Below are 27,970 nucleotides of genomic sequence, written 5' to 3' on the forward strand. Positions count from 1 at the left end.
CTTATCACAATGCGACGTTGGACTATGGTTGACCATTGATGTTTTTCCTATCGAGACAATATTTGTCATAATGCAATGTTAGACCATGGTTGACCATGGATGTTTTTCATATCGAGACAATCTTTTTTCATAATGCTACATTCGATCATGATTGACCATGTTTGATTCTATAAAACATGGTTGACCGTGATCAACCATGGCTGACCATGGTTCACCATAATTGTCCATGACTGTCCATAATTTTCACATGGAGACAATTTTTGTCACAATGTGACATTTGACCATGGTTAACCATGGTTGAGTATGATTTACCATAATTTACCATGATTAATATTATAAACACAAGGCAATACTAAAGCTAAGGGACTTATATTATAAACCAAAGGGAATAATAAAACCAAGGGATTAATACTAAAACCTCAAGGGATTATGAAAAAAGGGGAATAATATTAAACCCAAGGGACAAATATTATAAAACCAAGGTGTATAAACCCTCGGATAAATATTACAAACACTAAAATAAACATGGTTGACCATGGTTGATTTTCATATTGAGACAATCCTTGTCACATTGCGACATTTGACCATGGTTGACCATGGTTTCCTATGATTGACGATAGTTTACCATGATTGATATTATAAACCTAAGAGAATTATAAACCCAAGCAATTGATATTATAAACCAAAGAGAATAATAAACCTAAGGGATTAATATCAAAACCCCAAGGGATTAATACTAAAACCCCAAGGGATTATGAAACCAAGGGAATAATATTAAACCAAGGGGACTAATATTATAAACCCAAGGTATATAAACCCTAAGATAAATATTATAAACACTAAAATAAACATGATTGACCATGGTTGATTTTCATATTGAGACAATCCTTATGAATGTTGGACCATTGTTGACCATGGATGTTTTTCATATCGAGATAATATTTGTCACAATGTGACGTCGAACCATGGTTGACCATGGATGTTTTTCATATCAAGACAATCTTTGTCACAATGCGACGTTCAACCATGGTTGACCATCATTGACCATGTTTCGTTCTATAAAACATGGTCGACCATGATCAACCATGGCTTACCATGGTTCACCATGATTGTCCATGGTTTTCACATGGAGATAATATTTGTGGCAATGCGACATTTGACCATGGTTAACCATGGTTGACTATGATTTACCATGATTGACCATAATTTTAATTATAAACCCGAGGGATTAATACTAAAACCCCAAGATACTATGAACCCAAGGGAATAATATTAGACCTAAGGGACTAATACTATAAACCCAAAGTATATAAACCCTAAGATAAATATTATAAACACTAAAATTAACATGGTGAAACATGGTTGATTTTCATATTAATACAATCCTTGTCACAATGCGACATTCGACCATAGTTGACAATGGTTTGCTATGATTGACAATAGTTGACCATGATTGATATTATAAACCTAAGGGAATAATAAACCCAATGGAATAATATTAAACCCAAGGGATTATTATTATTATAAATTCGAGGGATTATAAACCCAATAGAATAATATTAAACCCAAGGGAATATTATTATTATTATTAAGAAGTATTTTAATAATGTTCGTGATATGTAACTTTTTTAATGGTTAATCTCTTTTCACATTTTGTATATATATAATGTCAAGCTTCATCTTAATTTCAAACTTAAAAATTAAGGAAAAATGTGTAGGTAGAGGCATTTGATCTCTTCAGGTACTTGATAAATCCAAAGTTAGGTTGAATTTAGGATTTTGTCTATCCAAGTTAGTTGTGTGATACTCTTTCAACATTCTTATATATGGAGATATAGAAAATATTTCAATATCAACAATAAATAAAATATTGAAGTTAACTCTGTCGCTCACATTTAGCATGAGCTCCACTACTGAGATCTTAGGGATTTTTTTATCAGATGGCCTAAGATTTTGTGGGTTGGTTAACCATAAGTCTCATTCACAATGTTTCCAGTCCAAGTCAATGGCTCTATCGTCTGCAACTAACCATAGAATTTCTGGACATCACCGATACCTTGTGATCGCTTTAGTTATGTATCGAAGTTCATGCCTAATCCAACTTCCATCTATACCTTGTGATCACTTTAGGTATGTATCGAAGTTCATGCCTAATCCAACTTCCAACTTAAGGTGGATGAGGATCTTTTGACTTTTTTTTTTTTTAATTGACACCCTAGATTGATTCTCAAGGGAATATGCTCAGCATATGCTTAGTCTTAATGTTTATCAACAACTGTAGTGTGTTACCGAGTTTGTTAGGTTGGATTGACTTTTAATATATATATATATGTGTGTGTGTGTGTGTGTGTGTGTGTGTGTGTGTGTGTGCCATGTGGCTCCCTGCCCACCAATTTCCTAGAGATTTGAGATTATTCTAATTCTAATATGTTCATATTCTAATTAGATGGGGAAATTAATATATAAGTGAATTTTATTTAGAAAAATGGTCCATTTTACAATAAGATGTGTAATTCCTTTTTTTTCTCAATTTAAATTAGATTCGTGCCATGTGGTTTCCCCCACCAATTTCCTAGGGATTTGAGATTATCCCAATTCTAAAAGTTCATATTCTAATTAGATAGGAAATTAATATATAAGCAAATTTTATTTAGCAAAATGGTCCATTTTACAATAAGATGTGTAATTCCCTTTTTTCATGTTAAATTTGACCCATAATATTTAAAAAAAAAAATTATCAATTTATTTTTTATAAATATAAAGAGATTTAATATTTCAAAGTATAATAGATTTAAAAACTAAAATAAATTTACATTAATTTAGAGTAGTCTAATATTAGATGTTTTTGTCTTTGAAATGTGTTTTTGCAATATATAAATAGATTATTGACACACTCAATTTTCTACAAATTAATTTATATGACTAAAACTTAAAATTCCTAGAAATTCCTGTGAAATTTTTGAAAATTACCCCAAAATAGAAGGAAACAAACATATCTCAGAATTAATCTATTACTTTAACAATAACTGAAAAAAAAATGATCTTCATTTTAAAAATATACATGCTTTATAAACACGTGTGACTTCTTTATTAATGCACAATCCAATTTAAAGGCATTTTGTCCCCCACCAAAAGGGTGAGTATGTGTGGTTGTTTTATTGAAGCATAATCGATATTAAAAACATTTTTGTTTTTTCTTTTAAATTATTGTGCTCGTCACCTCTCCATTTATTTGAAAGACTGCATTCTATTGGAGGACACTATTAGTTTTCCCTTATCTAATGATTGAAAAAGAAAAGCAGACACTATCATCTTGAAATTATGTTATGCAACGTTAATGCTGAAAATATTTGGCAAACAACTTTCGGCATGTGGCATGATAATAGCATTTTTGGATAGGATGGAAAAGAAAAACAACTCTATGGTTTCTTGATTCTATGGGAACAATTACCCGGTCAAGTAACTCTCTTGAAATTCTTATGAAACCTTGTTAATTTCAATGCCATGCCTGCCTCATGTTTTCCTTTCCTTTCAGACCTGGTATGAACACACATGAATAGTTTCATGAAGACATTCATTTTGCTGCACTTATAAACATTTTTGGAGTTTTCAGTCCATCTCTAACTACAAATTAGCGGCTTATTCAACAACCACACTATGATTTTGAACTATCACTTATAGATCTTTGTAACAGGTCTATCCATGAAATTTAACAACATAAATGCAATATATATAAAAAAAATTACGTATATAAAATTTGACATACACTACTCATTTATTAATCAACGAGGCAACATCTGTCCATAGAACAGGTTGGGTTATAAAATAAACAATGGTCATAAATACTCATGGCGATGAACAATATTATTATTCACATTTTAGCGGTCACATAACAAGCCTATTCCTAAGCCTTAACCAAAGTTTAGGTCCTGGAACATTCTTGAAGGTAAGAGATTGCAACTGGCAATTGTGGGTCAAATGTTTGGCATGAGGGCTAATCTCCACTGTAGACAGTGGATCATGGATATGATGGTCATGATTCAACAACAGGAAGTTAGGGTAACCAAACCCTATCCCATCCGCCACACAAAACCCTCATTTGCTATGGCGCTTGAGCCTGCCTGACCTCTGCAAGTTGCACGACACCAACTCCCACCGAAGGTCCAAGGCAGTCTTCGCCACCAACAGGTAAAGAACGTTCAGAACTCCATTGTTTGCATCAGATGGCTAGGGTTTTCTAACAATTTTAGCCATTAATTTATGCGTTTGGATTAACGCCACTAAGATTTGGTACCAGGATTCTCCTTGTTGCTGGAATACTCAACGACTATGGTGAAATACTAATGAAAGTTATAGTTTATCTTGCACAATAACAGGTGAGTTCCAAAATCTAGGTTTATGTCTGTTGTTTGAATGCATTCTATCTCTAGTTACACCTCGGGTTGACATTACTTGTCATTTTCACACATAGGTTCCACAACAATATTCAAAGCACACTTCTCAGCTTTTGTTTGTTGAACGTAAGGAAGTCTGCAGAACTCCTGTTGGCTAACAAATCCACCCTTCTGCCTCACAGGTGTAACTGCAAAATACCCGTTGTTTGTTGTAGGTTAACATAGTTGTTTGTTTGTTGAGCCAGCCAATAGCACCAGCAATAGTTCGCAAAAATAGGCCAAAAACAATGGAGCCGTTGGCAATGGATTTCGAGAAATACTCTTTGCAACACTTGGCGTTGACCCCGTTCACTCAACCCACACTGCATTGTGTAAATTCTAACTGTGGATAATGTTTCAAATGAAGCATATTCCTGGCACTTTAAATCTACATCATTCGTTCAAAAGTCCACCTACCTTCATCCATCTAAAATTCCACCTAAAATTCACATATAAACGTCTATCAACCAATTTGTGGAAAAATAAATGAAAGAGAGAGAATTTCATTCTTCTCACCTAAAATAACCCCCACATATATATAATATAAGCAAATCATACTTTCTAATTTTATTTTTATTTTTTACTCTTTCACCGATATTTCGATGAGGTTAATTTAATAGTGATAATGTTTAAAAAAATTCACAAAACTAATGTACAATTCTATGGGAAGAATTGATTCACCTTGGGCTCTTCACACGTGTATATATGGATTTGAGAGTGAATTTATAGTATTTTGTTTTTTATTTTTATGAACATTATTAATAAAATAGTATAGTTTTTTTTAGTATCATTATGTTATGACGGGAGGATGGATATTTATATTAAATCATTCATTAATTTTATTAAAAATATATATTAATTGATTAAGTTAATATAAGGAGTAGTGAGATTGTTTTTTAAAGCATAAAGTCTAGTCAAAATTCATAGGGAATAGGAAATACCAAGAACTTTGATAAAGAAACATTTAAAATTTGCAAAACTATATTATATATAAATGTGAGTTGTCTTTTTAATTTTTCCTTTTTATGGCATAATAATATTAACAAATCAAAATGAGTAATACCTTGAAGTATAGTGATAATTAGTTTCGTATGCATTGTAGGGAATATCAGTAACGCTCTTTTCGCTCTTATTACGTCGAAGAATGGCTGGAGCTAACCAGCCATATATCGGGTATTTAATGCTTTCAGAGTAGCACGCCACTTAGCCTGATAACACGGGAGCGGGCAAATATTATTTAATGCCGAATTTGCCCGCTCCCGTATTATCGGGTTAAGTCGCGTGCTGCTCTGAGGGCATTAAATACCCAATATATGGCTGGTTAGCTCTTTCCTCGAAGAATAGGCTTCAAAATGCAGATCAAGGAGTGGTCATGGTTTACTAGTAAATAAATCCTAGGTTTTCATTTTATGAATTTGAGATTGTGACAAATAAACAATGATGTTGTATTTCTCTTACAATGTGCTTGAGATTATTGAAAAATTATATATGATGTTACCTCCAAACAAAGTTATTATAATTGTAATACTTTATTAAATATGTCGAAATCTAGGATGCCCATTCTATCTAATAAGTATTTTCATTCAAATATTTTATTTTCGAAATACAATTTGGTCTTGTTATTGACCACTTTCATTAGAACTTCAGCTTGAGGTCACTAATGGCTTGTGAAACTCTTAGTTATGAAGGGCATTGGTGTCACGTTGTTTCACTTAGGGGATCAGGAATGCCAAATGTATGGGCAAAACTAACCATCTAAAGCCTTTGATTCCATTCATAATTCAATAAATCAAAATACTCTTAGTATGCGGTAAGCAAAATAATGGAAGAACATTAGCAAGAGATCTAGTCTTCACAACAAAGAACTGAGTGGGGAGATATGGAAGAACTATTCATGAGGGAAGGAATACATGAAAACAGCTACCACATTATGAGATTGGATCTCATAAACTATAAAAATCCAATGTCTCCTAAATTTTCCTGATATGAATTTTCTTAGAAAATATTTTAATAGTGAAAATTCCAAATTAACATGTTTGAAATTGATTTTAGGAGCATTCAAGAACCCTAACTTCCACAAGGCATATATCAAAAACTATAATGAGTTAATGTGTAAAAATTTGAATGCATTTACTAAGATATCATGCCTCCATCTCTTCAAAATTTCATGATCTAAAAGGCCTCAGAAAATATGTTGTAGAAAATACCCTAAAATGACTTTTTTGAAGTAGATTTTTAGACCAACCATAAACACTAACTTCCACAACATATATCTTTGAAAATATAGTGAACCAAGATACGAAATTTTAACAAAAAATTCTTCTTGATCTCTCCTCAATATTCTTAAACTTTCAAAATTTGAAATAGCCCCCAAAAAAAGTACGGTCAAAATGTCATGATGACTTAGTCACTCCACAAACTATATTTTTTCTCACAGGCCCTTTCCTTCACATGCTTTCTACTTTAATAGATTATCATAGCCCTTCATCAAAAGACATGTTAATTGAAAAAATCATGAAAAATCATTAGTTAATTCCCATTTTTATTTCACTTTTCCAAATACAACGGGAAGATACCATAGACTTCCAAAACAATGGGTTTCAAACCACCATCCATGGTTTTGAAATTTCCATTTTACTTTATGACCTGTCCCTTTCCATGAGAACGCTCTTTTTAATATAATTAGATAGTTATTTATAATATCAATGATATCATCCCTTTAACATTATGTTGGTAGGGACAAATGACCCACCAACAGCTACAAGGGGTTCTCCCTTATAAGAGGTCCCAATTATGATCTAGATCGTGATCCAACAACCATGAACATTGTTGGGTTGTTTTTAAACATTAAGTGTTTATCACAGTAGATGGTATATGGATTAGCCTAAATAATTACATATTTACATATTTATTAAACTATATAATCTAACAGTACAAAAACAATGAATCGATTACAAGAAGAGATTAGTGAATATACATAACATTTTCTAAATCAACGAAAAAAGTTAGCTAATTCCATGGTATTGAATATCTAATTAATTAGAACAAGAAAATAATATTCAGGACTTGTTCTAATTACAACTCAATTGAGAAAGCATCAATAAATAAAAGATGATAATGTGATAAAAATACTATCTAGTTAACTGGAAAAGTCCATTCCCTAGTAGCAATATTTTTCACAACAAGCATACACCATGCATATACTTTACATCAATCTTAAGCATAATCACATCACATGCCAACTCACAAAATTCTCTTGGTATCCTTCTCAAGATTCTTAATATTATCTTTCAAATAGATCCTCCTCTTCAAATTTTGCAGAAAATTTCCCAAAAGTTCAAAAATCTATGTCCTTTTCACTTTGAGTTTTAATGAATTTATAAGTTACATTGATAAATGCCTCTTCTTTTCTTCACTAGGGTACTTATAATTTTTTAGATTATCATTTCTTTCTATATGTTAATCAAGAAATTTAATTTGTGAAACTCCTAAAATGTGAAATTGGAAATGGTTATAAGATAATTATATCCTCAACTAGGACTCCCAAGACCTCATCAAGGTAACCTACCTAGATTTGGAAATATGACGATATCATATTTATTTTTCCAGGTAATTTCTTGTTGATGGGGATAAATTCCTGAATGATAGTTACTAAAGGATTCTCTTTAGTATTGAGGTTCCAATTAGGTCACACATTGTTTGGTGTAAGAGACACATTCATATTTTGGCTCGATAACCATGCTTATTCTTTGTGATACCATGAAATATTAAGAAATAATCACAACTGCAAGATGGAAATTTTAGTCTAATAACTATCTAAATGTGAAAATGAAACTAATCTAAACTAACAAAAAACTGAAAGATTGATAAGAATGATGAAGTAGTCAAAGAGAAAAACACCTAAGATCTAGGAAAACAATGAATGTTAATATTGCTAGAGAAAATACATAATTATCAATTTATGGTCTAACAAGAAATAACTGAAGAAACATTAAATATAGAAACAATAACCATGCAAGAAACAACTACCTAGTTCACAAAATAGTCCATTATCTAGAAACAATAAATCTCATAGAATGCACACATACATGAATTTTCTAAATATTATTGAGAATAAAAACATAATGTATGCCAAGTAATGGTTTAAGTAGTTACCATCTAGGATTCTCATTATTATATATCACCAAATACAAGATACGCCACATTCCTTGCTCTAGTCTACAAGGATTTCGAAAATATTCAAAATTCCTTAATATTTAGAGTTTTACAACATTTATAGATTGAGTTAGTAACAACACCTTGTGATTATTAGATTTATTTGGGGTCAGTTTTAGCTCTTCAACTTCTCATGATTTATAAATATAATAAAGGAAAAGATTTTAAAAGTCTAAAAAATGTGACTAATAGCTATTACATTCTAGTTGGATCTTCAATTGGTAGTTTCGTGATGTCTTGAAGATATGCCACCTTAGATCATACTAGAGTTTAGGAGTATTTCCTTATAGGCTAGATAAGCCATTTATGTCCTAAACCATGCGTATGGAATATTAGTATCCTTCAATTTTACTCACCTCCCCCCCGCATTAAAAAATTCATTTCTAAAATTTAAGATAATTAAATTAACTGAAAAAGTTACAATGGATGCATTGTGGGACAAATTAGGGCCTTTGGATTAGTTTATGTCCCAACTGAATAAATTATTCCTATGGGAAAACTAAGGATGAAGGATGCAGTCTTGATGACAGAGCATCTAATCATCTTCAATACTATAATAAGTCAACTATTATTTATTGATATTAAGATTTATTTATTAATATAGTGGTATCTATTTGTTGTTTTCTTTCTAGACATTTGGTATAGTTTGGTTGTTTCCATAGGTTGTAATTCAAATACTTCAAGTTTCAAGAATATAATCTCATCCTTGCTATCATAGGAGATGAGATGGAAAAACATGGAAATTCATAACACAATTTCTATTTAAGGGACTAGTCAACTTAGTCAACTAAGCCCATTAGTTGAGAAAATTGATTAAAATCTTTAGTTGATATGTAAGGTAGGTCAAATATCAAGAAAAATTGACTTTCTAATTGGATTGATTTCTTAAACAATTCTACTGATTGAGTTAAGGTTATTATTTAGTTATAATTTTTTTGAGTCTAGTATATAAGAACCAAATATTAATGATTAATATCATAATTTTTTTTTTTGACCGCTGGTTTTGTCTATTTCTACTTAATCTTCTTATATATGATTGCATATATGCCTTTACATAGCATATTTTTTCAATAAGGATTTTTTGGTAACTAATGCATACTTTTCACTAAATTTCAAGATTGGTTTCATTTCTTACAATTTCTAAATCCAAGTCAATCCAAAATGCATACATAAATGGTGAGTGCAAAAGAGATTCAAGAGTGGTGGTAGAGGAAAATAAATAATTACCTAAATAATTATGTGAGGAGAAATTGATTATCTGTAGTAGAATTAAGGACATAATTCTTCATAGAGACCCATGAAAAAATCATCAAGGCAATCCCTGTAGAATTAAAAAATTACATTGATGGACCATCTAATGCATCATCTAACAAATGATGCACAATCAAAGACTAAAATTATTAACAAGGGAAGAAAAAATCTACAATGTGTGATTACATTTCTATTGGTATATAGTTATGTAGGCTAGAGCCCATCATGATCCCATTTTTTTATAATTGTACCCATTATCTCCTCTATATATACTAAATAGGAATAGTCTTACAATCCTCAAATATTTTCTCATACATTACATTCATTTTAAAAGGAGGCTTCCCCTTGAAGAGGACATATCATTTTTATGGCACAAGGTTCTTAACAACTTTCCTCAACAATTTCATTTCCTTGGGACCATTACCTAATGGTTAAAAACCTTGTGAGAGCACTCACAAACTTTCTCAGAGGCCAAGGACATCCTCCAAATATAATGTCTCGTGATTCAAGGAATTATTCACAGATTTGGGTGTGTCAAATCTTTCTTTAGGACCTAAGGTATGTCCTTCTTCCCTATATCATTTTTAGAGATTTGGGGGATATATCTATTAATAAAAACTACCCAGTCACAATGAAATCCCCAATCCTAGGTCAATAATACCCTTAGGAGGACATATGTGATTTTTTGTGGAATCCTTCTTGGCCTTGGATGGATAGAATATTCTTTAGGGCCTAAAATTCATGGTCCACCTCTTAGAGATATATAGGGCCTCAATATCCATAACTAGTGCTAAAAAATGAAATGATACCTATGTACATAATTAAAGGAAAATGATTCCCTTGATAGTCATTAGTGGCGGTTGAAGGTGTCATTCTTTGCATAGTAGTTTATAATCTTCCTTAAGGATGAACTCTTGGATTTGATCCCCTAACCATATATAGGTTCTAGCTACTCATATTGGATGCTCAAAAGCTAATAATTCTAACTCTCTCCATCTAGAGATTAAGGATATCATAGGAAGGTCCTTTGTGGTTATTAAACATCTCATTGATGGACCTTAATGCCTAGAAGCATCCTCTAGGACCTAAAGTTTAGATATCCACTCTCAATCATATCCAAGGACATAAAACCTATTCCTAGTGCTAAAAATATCCTAATGATGTGCATATTCCCAACTAAAGGCCAAAGATCCCCTTGATAAATCATATATGGTCATTTGAGATGTCATTCATGACAACTTGAACCCTAGAAGCTTCCTAAAACATCGAGAGGATGGGTTTGGTGGTTTGAAACATCATATTTTTCCCAGGTTCCTACAAGAGTTGTACTTTAATGTTAAAAGTTTTGAAAAAAATAATTGTTAAATGAAAAATCTGTTCTCCGCAATTTTACATTATTTTTAAGGAAACTCAACCATTTAGGTATTTAACATCTACATTACTACGAACATATGCATCATATTTTGCATGAAAAGTAATATACCACTATTATAAAAGCTTAAATTTATAATCCATATACAAACTCTATAAATAACAATTATGTATTTAGAAATCTAATTCGATTTCTTGTCGTTCATCTTTTTACACTATATTCAAAGTCATTGTAAAAGTATCTTGAATTATCTATTTTTGTTTTCCATATTTACATTGCGCTAACTCAACATGACATACCGTTATAACTTGCACTAACCCTTCTATTACATGCAAAGGCATATATAGAGTATAATAAATAGATATTTAATCAGTACAATATTGTGAGATACAAAGCTAGGTGTATTTCCCTATTTAAATATATGTCATTAAAAATAAATAAATTTGAGAATAAAATGAAATATAAACTAGTATACTTATATGTACACCATATATGTAATTTTAATCTTGTCCTAGTGATCTTCATCTCTACTCTGATAAGTGTTAATAGAATAAAACTTGATTTTTTTCATGTCTAAATTAATTACAAGATATTTAACTAATTTTTTATTTTCTTTTTTGAGTTTCCAAATAGGTCATTTTGTTGTTGATAAGATATTGTCCAATTCTCTATTGTAAATAATGTTTTTTTGATTCTCTATTGTTAATAATAATTTTTTTTGTTGAAAAATGGACTTAGACAATCACTTATCATATGGCACTGATACAATTAAATTATCTAACATTGGCTAGATTTTGAATACTAAATTTAGCCTATAAAACTAGAAAATTTGAATTAACTAACATATAATATAATAATAAATGGAGATGAGGCGATTGGTAGGCTACACAATTTACCTATACCACAATTTGTATCTCACGACTACCACATGGAGGTGGATAGTGGGAGTGGCATACAATATACTAATATAGCATGTAGGGATAAAACATACACATTTGAGGATTGAAGAACAAGTAATGGACTTATCTAAAGATTCTAGAACTTGATTGGGAGAAGACCCACTCATGTTGTATAAGGAAAATGAGAATATGCATTAGGGATTTGATATCTACTAGAAGATAGATGACGGAAGGGCTGATTGCACTACTAATTTTCGTGGTTGATTTGAGTGGGCTGATTGCACTACTGATATCAAATTAACTAGCAAAAAAGGAAATAGGAAAAGGAACTGGAAACATTCATTGATGTCTTACTAAATTATGATTTTAGAATTAAATCTCAACATGGAAAATATAAATCTTTATAAAAACTTTATTCACATTTTCTTAATAATATTATAATCAATCTATTAATGTTAAAAAATAAATAAAAAGCTTTCAAAACATTAAAAAATATTATTTACTTTAAGTTTTTGTAAACCCCGCTTTCAATAATATTTTTAACTAAAGATACGTGCTTCTTAATAAATCATAGAGTTGGGCATGACTTAGTAAAGGAGGACACAAGAAAAGGGAATTAGAAATTCATTAATGTCTTACTAAATTATGATACACAAAAAACATGAATTTTTATAAGATTTTTTTAGTATTCTTATAAATCAATTAATTATTATTAAAAAAAACTTTTAAACATTTTAAACTAACACCACTTCCAATAATATTTTAAACAAGAGATAAATGCACTGGCTTAAGGAAGGAGGAAATTTCATATGCACATGAAATCTTGGTAAGATAAAAAATCATAGTCAACCACTTGGGTAAACTGATAATTATGGTTAACTTCAAAAATAACTATAAACTATGTATAAAATATAATCTAAAATATTTTTATTTTTTAATTATATATATATATATATATATATATATATATCTATCTTGTTTTCATTTTTTTAAAGAATTATGTGGAAATTATGATACAAATTTACAATTGCTTATGAAATTTTAATCAAAATCACAAGACACAAACTTATTTTACTACTTTTCAGATTTCAATTCACAATTTATAACATCAATCATAAAAATGAAATGAGAAATAATACACATGCACACAATATTTTTTCCATGGGAAATAAATCTTCTAAAAACTTCTTTCATGCTTGCATTAATATGATAAATAGAGATATATTACAATTGTTTTGCTCAACTGAGCACAACCTGCAAGCGAATAACCTATCTCTCTGTTAACTTAGAAGTTATGACCCAGACTTAGTCAATTTTTGCATCTGCTCGAGCCCCTATTTCCTTTCGCAATTCCTTGAGAAATTAGGATCCTATTATTTAGGAATTTCTTCAAAATGGGTTGTACAATTCCCAAGGTTGATCATCTCACTGCAAGAAACACTTGTACACTCAAGACTAGTCTACAACTAATGTTACAGTTTCTTGGAATCTCCACCACAATTGGGGAAGTCGAATTCTCTGCATGAATTATCTATTTTGGATTGATTGATCAATCAACTAGATGATCATTGAGTTTGACTTAAGTCCCACTGCACAATTGACCATCCACTAGTTCCTCCAACAGTTGGAACCAGTTTAACTGAAAACAGCTTGAAATAACTGATCTTGATTACTACAAATTAGCAATCATACATGTTTAACTGAACAATAACTCCTCCAAATTGAATTTACTAAGTAAATTGGGTGACACAATCCATGTCACACAAGTTAACTCCATCCAAGTTGTATGATGATGTGGAAATTTGAATTTTATTAATTTAATCATGGAAAAATCAAATTGAGAATTTCTTGTAGCATTTTTCAACACTCCCTCTTAGCAAGAAGGGGATTATTAACCACCCCTATCCTACACTTGTGGATCTCGAACTTCCCTCTTAACAAGGCCTTTGTCAAAATGTTAGTATCTTGTTCCTCTGTCAGAATGTACTGTAGCAACATTATCCACCTTGGCACACAGTCCCGTAAATGGTGATACCAGATATCTATATATGCTTGGATCAATCGTGAAATACAAGAGTCTCAGAGAGCTTAATGCAACTTGGATTATCATAGTGTATCATAGTTGGATCCATCATCTAACCAAACAAACCCACAAGTATCTTTACCATCCATATCACCTCACATGTTGGTTGGCTTGCAGCCATGTATTCTTCTTATGTCGAGCTAAGCACTGCAGATCTTTACTTCCTAATGTACCAAGAAGCAACTGCGGACCCAACACTAAAAATTCAACCTAATGTACTATTTCGGTTTGATGGACTCCCGGCCCAATCTGCATCTGTGAAGCCACACAACTTCACTCCTTTTTTTCATTTTTGCCATAGTCCAAACTAGGTAGTGCCTTTGAGGTATCGTAAAACATGGTTAGTTTCATTCCAATATTATTTGGTTGGACTAACCATAACTTGGCTCAGTTGGTTGACTGCATAGCACATTTCTAGTCATGTGTTCACAAGATACATCAGTGAACCCACTAGCTTCTGATAAATGGTAGCATCCACTACCTCACCTAAAATGGTGTCCTCCTTCCTCCAGTTGGTCACTAGAGGTGTCTCCATGTTTTTTCAACTCTCCATGTGGAGCTTTTGTAGTATCTCATTTACATACTTTTCTTGAGATACAAAGAGTTCCCCATCACTTTTCCATACTTCTAACCCGAGGAAGTAGTGCATGAGACTCATGTCCTTGATTTCAAATTCCATTGCAAGGTACTCCTTGCAAAATCTAATTCGCTGCTCATCACTAGTTAAAATTAAATAATCAACATATAATACAATAATAAGAAATTTACCTTCTATCAATATGTGATATAGGTTTGCATCCGCTTCGCTTTTTGTGAACCCCAAACTAGTGAGATAGTTGTCAATCCTGGTGTACCAAGCACAGGGTGCTTGTTTGAGACTGTACAATGCTTGATTGAGTCTGCACACATGAGACTCCTGACTAAATGTCTCAAAACCTTATGGTTTCTCGATTTACACATCTTCCTGAACACTAGTACAAAATGGAAAATTATTTACTAAAAAAATGAGTAAAATTTGCATATAAATGACCATTTTTTAGTCAGTGACCAATAGTGAATAATTTACAGTATCTTATAACACAACCAACGTTTAGTCACATTTAACTTAGTCATTAATTGGTTGTCTCAAATTTATCATATAGTATTATATTTAGCCATAAATTTGGTCATAAATTTAGTCATTGATTTAGTCATTAATTTCCATAATCAATGATAAAAAACACCACAAACTATACTACTATATGACCACCGATAAAACAAACTAATGACCAAAGAAATATGACCAAAATGTTGGTTGCGTTATAAGATACTGTAAATTAGCTACTAATAGTCATATATATGCAAATTTTATTCATTGTTTGAAACCAATTAATGACCAAAGAAATATGACTAAATTTTGGTCGTGTTATAAGATATTGTAAATTAGCTACTGTAGTCGTATATATGCAAAATTTAGTCATTTTGTAATGACAAATTTATCATTTACAATAGTCATTTATCTTTTTTTGGTAGTTTCATATTCATTATATAAATGACTGATTTAGCATTTTATATTCATTTCATTTTCTTTCATTAATAATTATTATGAATAACTAATTTAATCGTTTTATACTCATTTATTTGAGATGTTTATCTTTAATCAATATAGATCACTAATTTAGTAGTTTTAGATTGATTTTATGTTTTGATTATTAATCAACGTAAATTAATTAGTATGATTTAGTGACTAAATTAAAAAAATGCCATAATGTGCATGTTCATCTAATATGAAAACACAAAGTTACATATGTTAATGAAAATACTAAATAATATCAAGTACAACAATAAATAATTTCAACCACAAATATTATATTATATAAAATGTCAAGTATTACAGTATGAGTTTCCAACTTAATATTAGTTGGAATATAATTTAAACATGAATATTGTTTCATATCACTTCAAAACATTAACATCGTGTTGCCAAGGCATTGCAGGTGAATTCACCAACTCTAAAGACTTGACCATTAGTATGGATATCATGTAGGATATTATCTTTAATGTAATGCCCCACTTAAATCTTATCCTACAAATTTTGTTAATATTTACATTATCTGAAAATATTGAGAAATATTGGTCTAATATAAATTTATGATTTCCATTATTCAAACTCCCCACTTACCTTCTCAAATTGAATATTATGTAGGATATGGTCTCCTTCCATTATTTCAAAATATATGTATTCATTTCACATTCCCTAATGTACCCTCACATTTACTTGGGAGAAAACATAGTCCTCTCCATCTTATTATCAATATATATTTATTCATTTCACATTCCCCAATGTACCCTCACATTTACTAAGGACAAGACATGGTCCTCTCCATGTAAGTACATTTCACATTCCCCAATGTACCCTCACATTTACTTGGGAGAAGACATAGTCCTCTCCATCTTATCATCAATATATATTTATTCATTTCACATTCCCCAATGTACCCTCACATTTACTAAGGAAAAGACATGGTCCTCTCCATGTAATTACACTTCACATTCCCAAATGTACTTTCCAAATTTACTTGGGAAAAGACATGATCCTTTCCCATTAAATTCTCAATTTTATATTCATGTCACAATTCCAAATGTACTCCTAGCTTACTTGGGAGAAGAGAAGTCAACTAAGGATGGATGAGAAGTTAATGACATTAATGAGAGGTGGTTAAGATGGAGAAATGAAAGAGGGTATAAAAAGGGAAGGGGGAAGGAAGAAAAGGGGGGGGTTTGGAGTCTTGCTTAGGATTGTGGGGGTTGGTTGTGATTGTTTGGCCTTGTTATGATTTTGGGAGACCTTGGAAACCTGTGGAGGTTTCTTGGGTTTGAGAGGAGGAAAGTATCATTATCTAGTTTTGCACATTCTTCTTGAGGACACACTATATCTGGTTGGACTTGGGCATGGAGGGCTAGGAAACCTGTGGAGGTTTCCTGGGCTAGGAATTTATTTCCTAGTTGGATGGGAGGTAAATTCGGTTGGGTCGGTCAGAAGGAGCATTCAGCTGGAGCTATAAGACAAAGGTATCATCATCAACCGCCGGAACAGGTATTTTTCCATGGACTACTCTTGTTAAGTTGATATCAATGGAATGCTCACCTTAATTTATGTTGCTTATGATAAAATGATAAGATGTTAAATGTTTAAAGCTATGTGAGAAGGTCAGCAAGCTCCTTTTATTACTTTTAAATTAACAGGAAAATAGATCTGTTAGTGTATAACAAAATTGAGGCTCTAATAATTGGAATCAAGTCCTTACACATGGTATCAGAGCTTTGGTTCAAAATCTGGACCCAAAGCCTACTAAACCCGCAATTCATACTTTCCACAAGTCTCCTTGTCGTTTGATGCGAATCCCCGCCCATGGCTACTGGCCTTCACTTATGACAGGAGTCCGTATTCCATTCGCATTTGGTTTGACTCTGACATTTCTTCCACTAGCAAAAGCCTGATTGGTTTGACCATATTTTCAAAGGCGCGGTGTCAGTACATCTCAGGATCGAGTCATTCATCGATGCAAATCGTAGTGCCGACCAACATCTCCGAGCACATGAAAGATTTTGGTTTGGAGCCCTTGGAGATGTGCTCGGATCCAGAAATTCAATCAGATTGAAGAGCAACCATGGTTGGTGGCGTCCAAGTGGGCATATTGGCAGCTTGCATTGTTCTGTTCCTTCCAATGGGGATGGCGGGGTGGCACCTCAGCCGGAACAAAGTGCTCTTCTTCAGCGCAGGCTCTCTTCATAACCTTAGCGGTAGGGGTTCATCTCATGCCCTATTTTCCAAGTATTTCCGATATTTTTTCTTTCGTTTACATCATTTCCTAGCGTAGATAAGTCAAATTCCCCAATGCCCTGCGAGTCAGTCCTCCATGAAGTAGACTGGGAGGAGAACAAGGGTTTTGATGATAATAATAGTTCATCATTCAATGGATCCAGAACATGGCACTGGAATTCTCAGGCTATTGAATTTGGATATGGGTTTCAAAGATTGAACAGGACCGATACTTTGGATCTCCTCAATGGCTCATGGATTGCCGTTGCCGGGGATTCAGAGGCTCGGTACCTGGCTCTCTCACTGTTAGAACTGATACTGGAATCCACTGAATCCATCTCAAAGAATATTTTCAAACGACATAGTGATTATGAATTTGTGTTGGAGGAAAGAGGGTTAAAGGTAGATTTTATTTGGGCACCTTTTGCAGTGAATTTAACTAGATTTTTGGGGAATGATCACCATGGCGGTAGGTATCCTGATGTTCTGGTCATGGGAACAGGACTTTGGCATATGCTTCACGTCACCAATGCTAGTCATTATGGTGAAGCACTGCGGAGACTGCAGAATTTTGTTGTCTCCATCCTGCCTCTGTCTCCACATTTTGGTACCGAAGGGTTTGATGCTAATCGTGTTGTGGTTCTGGCATCCCATATGTTCTGGCTTGGCATTCCGACTCTGATTAATGGTATGTTGAACACAGAGGTAAAGAGGCAGAAGATGACCAGAGAGATGTGTGCTGCTTATGCCGAAGAAATCCATAAGAGCAAGCTTTTGCGGTCCACGGGAGGGCCTCTCATGCTGCTTGACATCAAGAGCTTGAGCAGAGGTTGTGGACACGATTGCACAGATGATGGGATGCATTACAAGGGTGCTGTATATGAAGCTATTGTGCAGATAATGTTGAATGCTATTCTGGTCAAGTCCCAACAAGTGAACTTTTGACCTTGTTTGGATGGGGAGTGTGCCTGCCAAATCAGTTTGTGCCAATTCAGCGACATTGGATGGCCAAAGTAAATTACTAATTGTCTAACATTCCTTCTGGTCCAGAGATAATCGATTCCTTCTGATTCTTGAAAGAAGGCTTACCCTCTTCACTAGAATAATGTTACCTGCCCTTCACTTTGTTAAACCATTCAATTTTGTTTTATTGATCTCCTCTTAATCAAATCATCGATCATTGTTATCTTTAATGTTCAGCTCCATACGTTTTGATTCCATTTTTATCAGAGCTGCATAGATTCTTTGACCCCTCCATCGACTGCACCTGTGATGTATCATGTGACAACACCCTCCTTCACAATGGAAAATTACCACATCATTGAAGTTGAATTTAGAAGGATTTTCATCCATGTTATACCTGCTCTTGTACCCACACCTGCACACAGCAACACATGTAGAATTGATTTTTATTATTTTCTGCTATGTTGATAGTTTATTTCTATGACCATTCAATTCGATGTATTTCACCTCTATTTTATTAAGCGCTAATCTTCCTCGAACAGGTTTTGGAAAGCTACACTAGCAACCTTTTCATAATTGTTGGGCCTCCACTGTTACCTGGGTTGATACCTGCATCAACCTGTATGGCCATAAGATGAGAAGCCCCATACACATATTGTGTCAGTTCTACCCTTGAGACAACTCCCCTAGTCACAGAGATATAGTCACCATGGCTTGGAGGTTGCCCCTTATCAATTTTGATTTTGGCCAGAAACAAGTTTGAATGCCAAGTGCATGGGCTTAAATTTATATATTCACATAGTTGGTTTTTTTTATATATTTAGAACCAATGTCTGTACAACAAATAAGTGTCAATGTAATCAACCGCTAGTCTAGTTATGCTAGAACATGAAAAAGAACTATAGCATGTGGTTTATGCTACACTCTAAAAAAAAAAAAAACTGAAGATATTGCAACACCAGATAATATTTGTGGGGTTTTATCATCCCAAATTCCATTAGTAATCCAAAATGAAAAAAGTAAAGCAGTCGGCATAAAGATTAAACACGGCTTTCAGTGTTTTTATATACCTGGCGAGCCTCAAGATTTGACACAGCCATTGCTCCAACATAAGGAAGCCCCTCAATTACAGCATCTGCCAAATATGAAACGAAGGTAGGTTCACATCCCAATGCTGGCACACGCTACCAGTTCACAATACCAAATTGAAGGGCCAATTCTTTGTATTCCATGTCAATTTCCTCTAGTGTTTCAATGTGCTCACTGACAAAGCTGCATTTGATCAAGACCATAAAATCCAATATAGAAGCATATAATTACACTAATTTTAGTAGAGCTTCAAATATGAAGTATCCTTAATGGAACACATGAATTTACTTCTTTATACAACTGAGAATAAAATCATTTTCAATAGTTTTGGGATTTCATGTTAATTGAAATTGCAGATCTCATATTCATCTTACAACCAAGGTATGCTAACTTGATCCTTTCATGTCATACTGTGATTTTAATTACATTAACCAAAATGGCTACAAGACATCCAAAGTTGCAGAGCCTGTCTTCTGAGAGTAGTACATTTTTCATCCACATACCCACCACCAGCAATTCTACCATCAGTTCAAATTATATAGACTTTTCCATAACACAAGTTCTCAAGTGCACTCTTGGATACAACACTTCAATTCTTTTTTCTGCAAAAACTTAGTTCACACAAGATGGTTATGCATACTATGATTTGGAAGACACCACTTAGAAATTTACAGTCACCGCTAGGGCTTGGAAAATGTTGCTTATAAATCTTCAATTTGGTAAGGATCAAGTTGAAATGTCAGGGGTGTGGGCTCAAAAGCTTATGCTTACACAGTTTTTCGTGGAATCTGCATAGAAACCTAGTGTTGAAACTTAAAATTTGACTGCAGTTGTCCATGTGCATTTAAAAATGCAGGAACAACTCTCTTCTATACCAAGAACTATCATTTCATTTCTTTTTTATATTTTCTTATAGCCCAGGATTGCAGGGCTGGAACATTACTTCATGCTTATATGCACTCGCCTTCTTACCATGCCTTGGAAAAAGCCACCATCTAGGTAGAGCTTGGCATATTGTATTAAATGTAGCAAGATACAAAACATGTGACTTAAAACAGGATCGTATGGGTATGCAGAACTTGTACAAGGAAGCCTTAAATTTGTCATTTTCTGCAGCAAAATATGTCCTATGTAGCTTATGAGCAAAGTATAAAAAAAAAATCTAGAGAAATATATTTGTGAAAAGGCTATAGAAAGCAAGGATACATCTAGAGAAATACTTTTGTGAAAATGTATAGTCATTGTCTTCATGCCGAGGACCTTGGTTGCTACCCAACAAATCTCTTTCATATTGTAGCCAAAGTTGAAACAAAAAAAGTTGCAACAAATTAAGAGTTTTAGTTGTCAAAAGGCCATCTGGATCATAGTTAAGCATTTATAAGCTTTTGCACATGTAAATAGAAGATGGAGACAAATATTTATATGATAAGATCGGATTTCAGTGGTAGTCTAGTTAAAATAATATTACTTGTAGATTATGGATCATACAAAGATAATTGTAATAAAAGTCTACCAACATTTTATTGATATTTGTCTCTTGTTAGTGTTCTTTGTTATTTGATGTCAACATCAACTAGATGATTGTAGCAAACATGTGTTTACCAACATTTTGTTATTGGTCAATACTTGCATATTGTAGGAAGAAGAGCTCGATAACATGAAACATTCAGAATATCAGCTTATCAACCTTGAATCATGGGTCTTTGAATATTCAAGTGGGGTCTTGCTGTGGACTTGTTCTTTTTAGGATCTATTACAATCACTAGTTGTTTGTTATTAAACATGGGAACTTCAAGCAAACATCTATAGGTTGCTAGACCAAAAAAAAAAAAAAAAAAAAAAAAAAAAAAAAAAATAATAATAATAATAATAATAATAATAATAATAATAATAATAATAATAATAAAAAATAAAAATAAATAAATAAAAAAAAAAATTAATTAAAATTAAAAATTCTATAAAGCACTAGATTCCTTTCTATGTACAAGAGAGTAATTGTTGTGCCCCTAGTATTGAAATTGTAACTAGGTTCAGTCTTCATTATAACGTAATTGTAATAATAACATTGTATATTCTTTATGAAGAAAGGAAAAGAAATTATATTTTTGGAGTATGGTGACACTAGTTGCGTCATAAGAAAGCCACTAATGAAAGCTATCAAAATATGTTTTCCATCAATATGAAAGTTTACAGTGTTCATATAATACACTTTTTTCAATCATAATTCCATTGCAAAGCACATGGATGATTTCATATACTGCAGAATCCCAAGGATTGTGGACTTCTTTTCTTTGCTCTTTACAAGGGGCATCTGGGTGGGGAATATATCGCTGTAGCCTGTACCATGCTATTGCACTTCATTCAAACCATTATAGTGGACTTGCAAACCATAAATGAGTAATTATTGCTGTAGGTTGACCAGTTGTGAATTCAGGGAGAAATTTAGTTATAGCAGTTTGCATAGCAAACACTAGCTCAGCAAACAGAAATGAGGTGTTGGTAGGCAGGTAAAAATGCACACAACACTTAAATAGAGCACCAACAGTGTTTTTAACCAGTGATCTAGCCTATGATAACATGTTCTAAAGTTTAAATTTGTGGCTAAGAAGTAACTTGCATAACTTGAATTGATCTATTGCTTAGGGTTCTCTATGGACTATCTAGAATATGGTAGAAAATGTTAGGAATAATGCTAATAAGTCTTAGATATCATGCAGATTTTGAACAAATCAAAATGGTGAGGACGCGAAGGAACCAAGGGCTTGGAGAGTCTTCACAAGGACCTCCTTCAAATAACCCATTACCTTCACCAGAATTGACTCTAATTCTACGTTCCCTGGAAGCAATTAATGAAACCTTAAGAGGGCGCCAAACAAATGAAATGGAAGGGGAACACCCTTCATCAGGGTTAGGGAACCCCGAGGGATCTAGAGACTATGATAGAAGACCTCCAGTTGAGGACATTACTAGAGAGCTCCAGAAGATTAAACTCCCAGAATTTGCAGGAGGTCGTGCCAGTGAGTGTGCAGAAGCCTGGTTAGAGGGGATGGGAAGGTGTTTCGCACTAAGGGATTACAATTCCAATTCCAAAGCCAAAATAGCAATATTCCAACTCAAAGATAGTGCTCTGAATTGGTGGGGTAACTTGGAGCGTCAACTACACCTCACTCCAGACACAGTTACTTGGGAATTGTTTGAGGAGAGGTTTAGGAAGAAGTACCTACCAGCATATTATGAAGAACAACAGGTAGGAGCCTTCCATGCCCTGATACAGGGAGGTCGTACTGTAGAAGAATATGAAATTCGATTTATGGAATTGGTCAAGTACGTTTCCTACATGGATACTGATCAGCGCCAAGCGGATCGTTTTATGTATGGATTGAGACCTAAGATTAGGGCAATGGTACGGATGTGGAAACCATCCTCAGTTGCAGAAGCTGTAGAACAGGCTCGTTATGTCGAAGAACACCTAGATTTAAAGGGTGAAGGCAGAGCCATCTTTCCACGTCAAACAGGGTTTATGGGGAAGGCCCCTCGTACCTTCCCAAGGGGGGAAGTCGGAGGCCACCACCATATGGAAACAGGGTTATACCTAGAACACCAACAGTAGGAATTTCCATGGTTTCTAGTGCAACTTCACCCACAGTTTCAAGGGCGCGTACAAATCAAAGTCATAGGCGAGGAACAACAAGTGGGGGTAGGGGTTCCAGGGGAAGAAACTCTTTCCAAAGAACTCCACATCATTCGGTTCAAGGTCCACCACACATCACTTGTTGGGGATGCGGAGGACCTCATTACCAGCGAGACTGCCCAGAGTTTCGAACCAGTAACAACAAAAGAGAGGGAAAAGAACCAATGGGGGGAGCAGGTAGCCACCACCGAATCTATGCCACATTTGACAATCAGCAAGTTGAACACCAGTCTGCCGTAGTAGAAACCTCAGGCATGATAAACAAAGTAAAAGTTAAAATTTTGTTTGACTCTGGTGCTACAGATAGTTTCATTTCACCAGTTGCATTAGAAAAATGTGGGTTGGCAACCTATGAGCACGATGACTTTAAACAATTCGAGATGGCTTCTGTAATAAAACAAGTAGTAGGGCCTAGTGTTGACCAATGTCAGGTAAACCTCGGGGTGTGTATGACTAAGTTAAAGGCATACGTCACAGAATTGGGAACATATGATGTAATTGTAGGAATGGACTGGCTAGAAGCTCATCGAGCTTTGGTAGACTGTTCAAGAAGAAGGTGATCTGTTTAGATGATGAAGGTAGGCCAATTGAGATTTGTGGACTCAAGAGGGGAGTGTCCCTACGATTCATATCCATGATGAAGGTAAAACGTTGTCTCAGACAAGGTTGTAAACTGTATTTGGTCGAGACTGTAAGTGACCAGAAAGGACCTTCCCTGGATCAACATCCAGTTTTGGCGGAATTCAAGGATGTTTTTCCAGAGGAATTGCCTGGATTACCTCCTGTAAGAGAGATTGATTTCACCATTGATCTGAAACTAGGTGCAGAACCAATATCTAAGACACCCTATAGGATGACAACTCCAGAGCTTTGTGAGTTGCAGATGCAGTTAAAGGAGCTCTTAGACTTGGGATTGATCAGACCTAGTATTTCCCCTTGGGGTGCACCAGTAATTTTTGTCAAGAAGAAGGATGGTTCCCTGCGCCTATGCATAGATTATAGAGACTTAAACAGAGCCACGATAAAGAATAGGTACCCAATACCTCGAATAGATGACTTATTTGATCAAATGAAGGGGGCAGCGGTCTTCTCAAAAATCGATCTACGATCTGGGTACCACCAATTGAGGATAAAGGAGGAAGACATCTCAAAAACTGCATTTCGAACTCGATTTGGGCACTATGAGTTTGTAGTTGTTCCATTCGGTTTAACCAATGCACCAGCAGTATTCATGAGCCTCATGAATGGTGTGTTCATGAAGTATTTGGACCAATTCGTGCAAGTCTTCCTTGATGACATTCTTATATATTCTAAGAATGAAAAGGAGCATGAAAAGCACCTAAGGGTAGTATTGACTTGTTTAAGGGAAAACCAATTGTATGGGAAATTGTCAAAGTGTTCCTTCTTTCAGAAGAAAGTCCATTACCTTGGGCACATCATTTCAGGAGAAGGGATTTCAATTGACTCGGAAAAGGTGAAGGCCATAATGGATTGGCCAGTACCAAAAAATGCCCATGAGGTACGTAGTTTTATGGGGCTAGCTGGGTATTATCGCAGGTTTGTGGAAGGGTTTTCAAGGATTGCAAAACCCATCACCACATTACAGCGAAAGGGGGTTAGGTATGAATGGACAAATGAATGTGGCACTGCATTCACAGAGCTGAAGAGGTTACTAACTAGTGCATCGATCCTTCAAGTACCAGACATGAGAAAAGACTTCACTGTCTGCACCGATGCTTCGACGCAGGGATTGGGTGCAGTATTGATGCAAGAAGGCGGAGTAATAGCTTACGCTTCTAGAAAATTGAAGAAGCATGAAGAGTTATATGCTACCCACGACTTAGAATTGGCAGCAGTGATGTTAGCCTTGAAGCTATGGAGACACTACCTCATTGGGAGAAGATTTGAGTTAAGAACAGATCATCAAAGCCTAAAGCATCTCTTCACTCAAAGGGATTTGAATGCTAGACAAAGGCGATGGAGCGAATTCATGAGTGAGTATGATTTTGAAATCTCATACATCAAGGGAAAGGAGAATGTAGTGGCAGATGCACTAAGCAGGAGGCCACGAACTTTCTCCCTAGTAGCCTTAAAGGTAAATTTAAGGGAGCGGATATTGGAGAAACTCTTTGAAGATAGTTGGTATTTAAAAGTCATCTCAGCTATCCAAAATGGGAAACAGATAGAACCAAAGTTTGAAGGATATGTCCTTGAACCAGATGGGCTATTGAGATTCCAAGGGAGAATGTACGTACCTAAGGAAGGGGGTATAAGAGAAACCATCCTCGGAGAGTCTCATAGAGCACTCTATTGTGCACATCCTGGGGTAAAGAAGATGTACGAAGACGCAAGGAAACTCTTCTTTTGGGCAGGCATGAAGCATGACATAGTCCAGTTTGTCGCCAAATGTCTTGAATGTCAGTGAGTGAAGGCTGATCATCGCCATCCAGCAGGACTCTTGCAACCTCATGACATCCCTACATCTAAATGGGAAGTAATTTCCATGGATTTTGTGGTGGGTTTGCCACTCACTTCCCAGAGGCACAATGCTATATTGGTTATAGTTGATAAATTGACCAAAAGTGCCCATTTCATCCCAGTAAGGGACACTTACGATGTTACGGATGTGGCGCGAGTGTTTGTCAATGAAGTTATCCGACTGCACGGATTGCCCACAAAGATCATTTCTGATAGAGAATCCCAATTTACATCTAGGTTTTGGACAAGTTTGCAGTCAGCACTAGGAACTCAGTTAAACCTAAGCACTGCATATCATCCAGAAACAGATGGGCAGACTAAAAGAGTAAATCAGGTTCTGGAGGACATGCTTAGGATGTACGTCATGGATAATCAAACTCAGTGGGAAAGGTACTTACCATTGGTAGAGTTTGCCTATAATAACAGTTATCACAGTTCAATCGGGATGCCTCCTTATCAAGCTCTATATGGAAGACCTTGCAGGACGCCGTTGAGTTGGGAAAAGTTGGAGGACCGAGTGATAGTTGGCCCAGAATTAGTTCAAGAAATGGAGGAACAGGTAAAGCAGGTTCAACAAAGGTTAAAGGAAGCACAGGATAGACAAGAAGAGTTATGCTGATTCACATAGGATTGATCGCAGTTATGAAGTAGGGGACCAAGTTTTTATTTGTATCCGGCCCAACAAAAGCACCATCCGGTTTGGGAAGGGGACGAAATTGTCACCTCGGTTCGTAGGACCTTTTAGGATCAAGGAGAAGATTGGACCAGTTGCCTATTGTCTTGTACTGCCGCCCCATTTGCATAAAACTCATGATTTTTTTCATGTATCTGTTTTACGACATTATGTTTCTGATGAATCTCACAAACTAGATTGGCAGGACTTGTAGGTCTCGGACATGGGAACCATAATGGTAGAACCATTACGCATATTGGACCGTAGGGTTCGACAGCTCAGACGTCGCACGGTGGACCAAGTTAAGGTCCAGTGGGACAAGTATAGCCCAGGATCTGCTACCTGGGAGGATGCAGAGACTATGCATCGTGACTACCCCTCACTTTTTGAGCATCTGTGATGCCTATTTTGACTTAGATAGCTACCTATGTTAAGATCCTATTTCCATGTTATTTATTTATGAACATTATGTAATATTGATGCATTTGGTTGACACATAAAACTACTTATATGAATCAGTTGATAGATTTGATATTAATGATAGAAATGGTTGATGTATGGACTACATGTATGACTCACTTAGTGATGGACTATCTAGTGCGTAACTTATCAAAATTACTTTGGTTCATATATAGCTCAAGTGGATATGATTTATTTAAATGAATGACTTAGCGAGAATTCCTAGATTGACACATGGATACTAGACTTAGTAATGTGATGATTATATGTCTTGTTGTTATATAAATGCATGAATGAGAGGCTAACCCGCAGGGGAAAAGAACTATGTGATAGCCAAGAGGGAAGGATGAGACATCTCATGAGGAAGGTATAATGTACATTATTTTACTTCATTGGTATCTACTTGATATGCACTCTTATGACATGAGAAAAAAATGCAAATGACAGGTGGCAAGATGACCTGACTGGATTATTCGATGACAAGTCCAACCAGCTCTGTAGTGTGGTCCGTGCTCTGAAGGAGGGGTGGAGGTGTTTCCCACCGTGTATCCTCCGAAACCTA

General features: G+C 34.6%; 1 pseudogene; it reads left to right on the forward strand.

Moving 5' to 3' along the window:
- Positions 1-18,130: 18,130 nt before the first annotated feature.
- LOC149169115 (protein ALTERED XYLOGLUCAN 9 pseudogene) lies at positions 18,131-19,000 on the forward strand (annotated as a pseudogene).
- Positions 19,001-27,970: the final 8,970 nt, after the last annotated feature.

This window comes from Pinus tabuliformis, chromosome 4_2, assembly GCF_031772625.1.
Source record: "Pinus tabuliformis cultivar Carrire ecotype Pingquan chromosome 4_2, CPIR1, whole genome shotgun sequence".
In the NCBI taxonomy this organism is placed as follows: Eukaryota; Viridiplantae; Streptophyta; class Pinopsida; order Pinales; family Pinaceae; genus Pinus; species Pinus tabuliformis.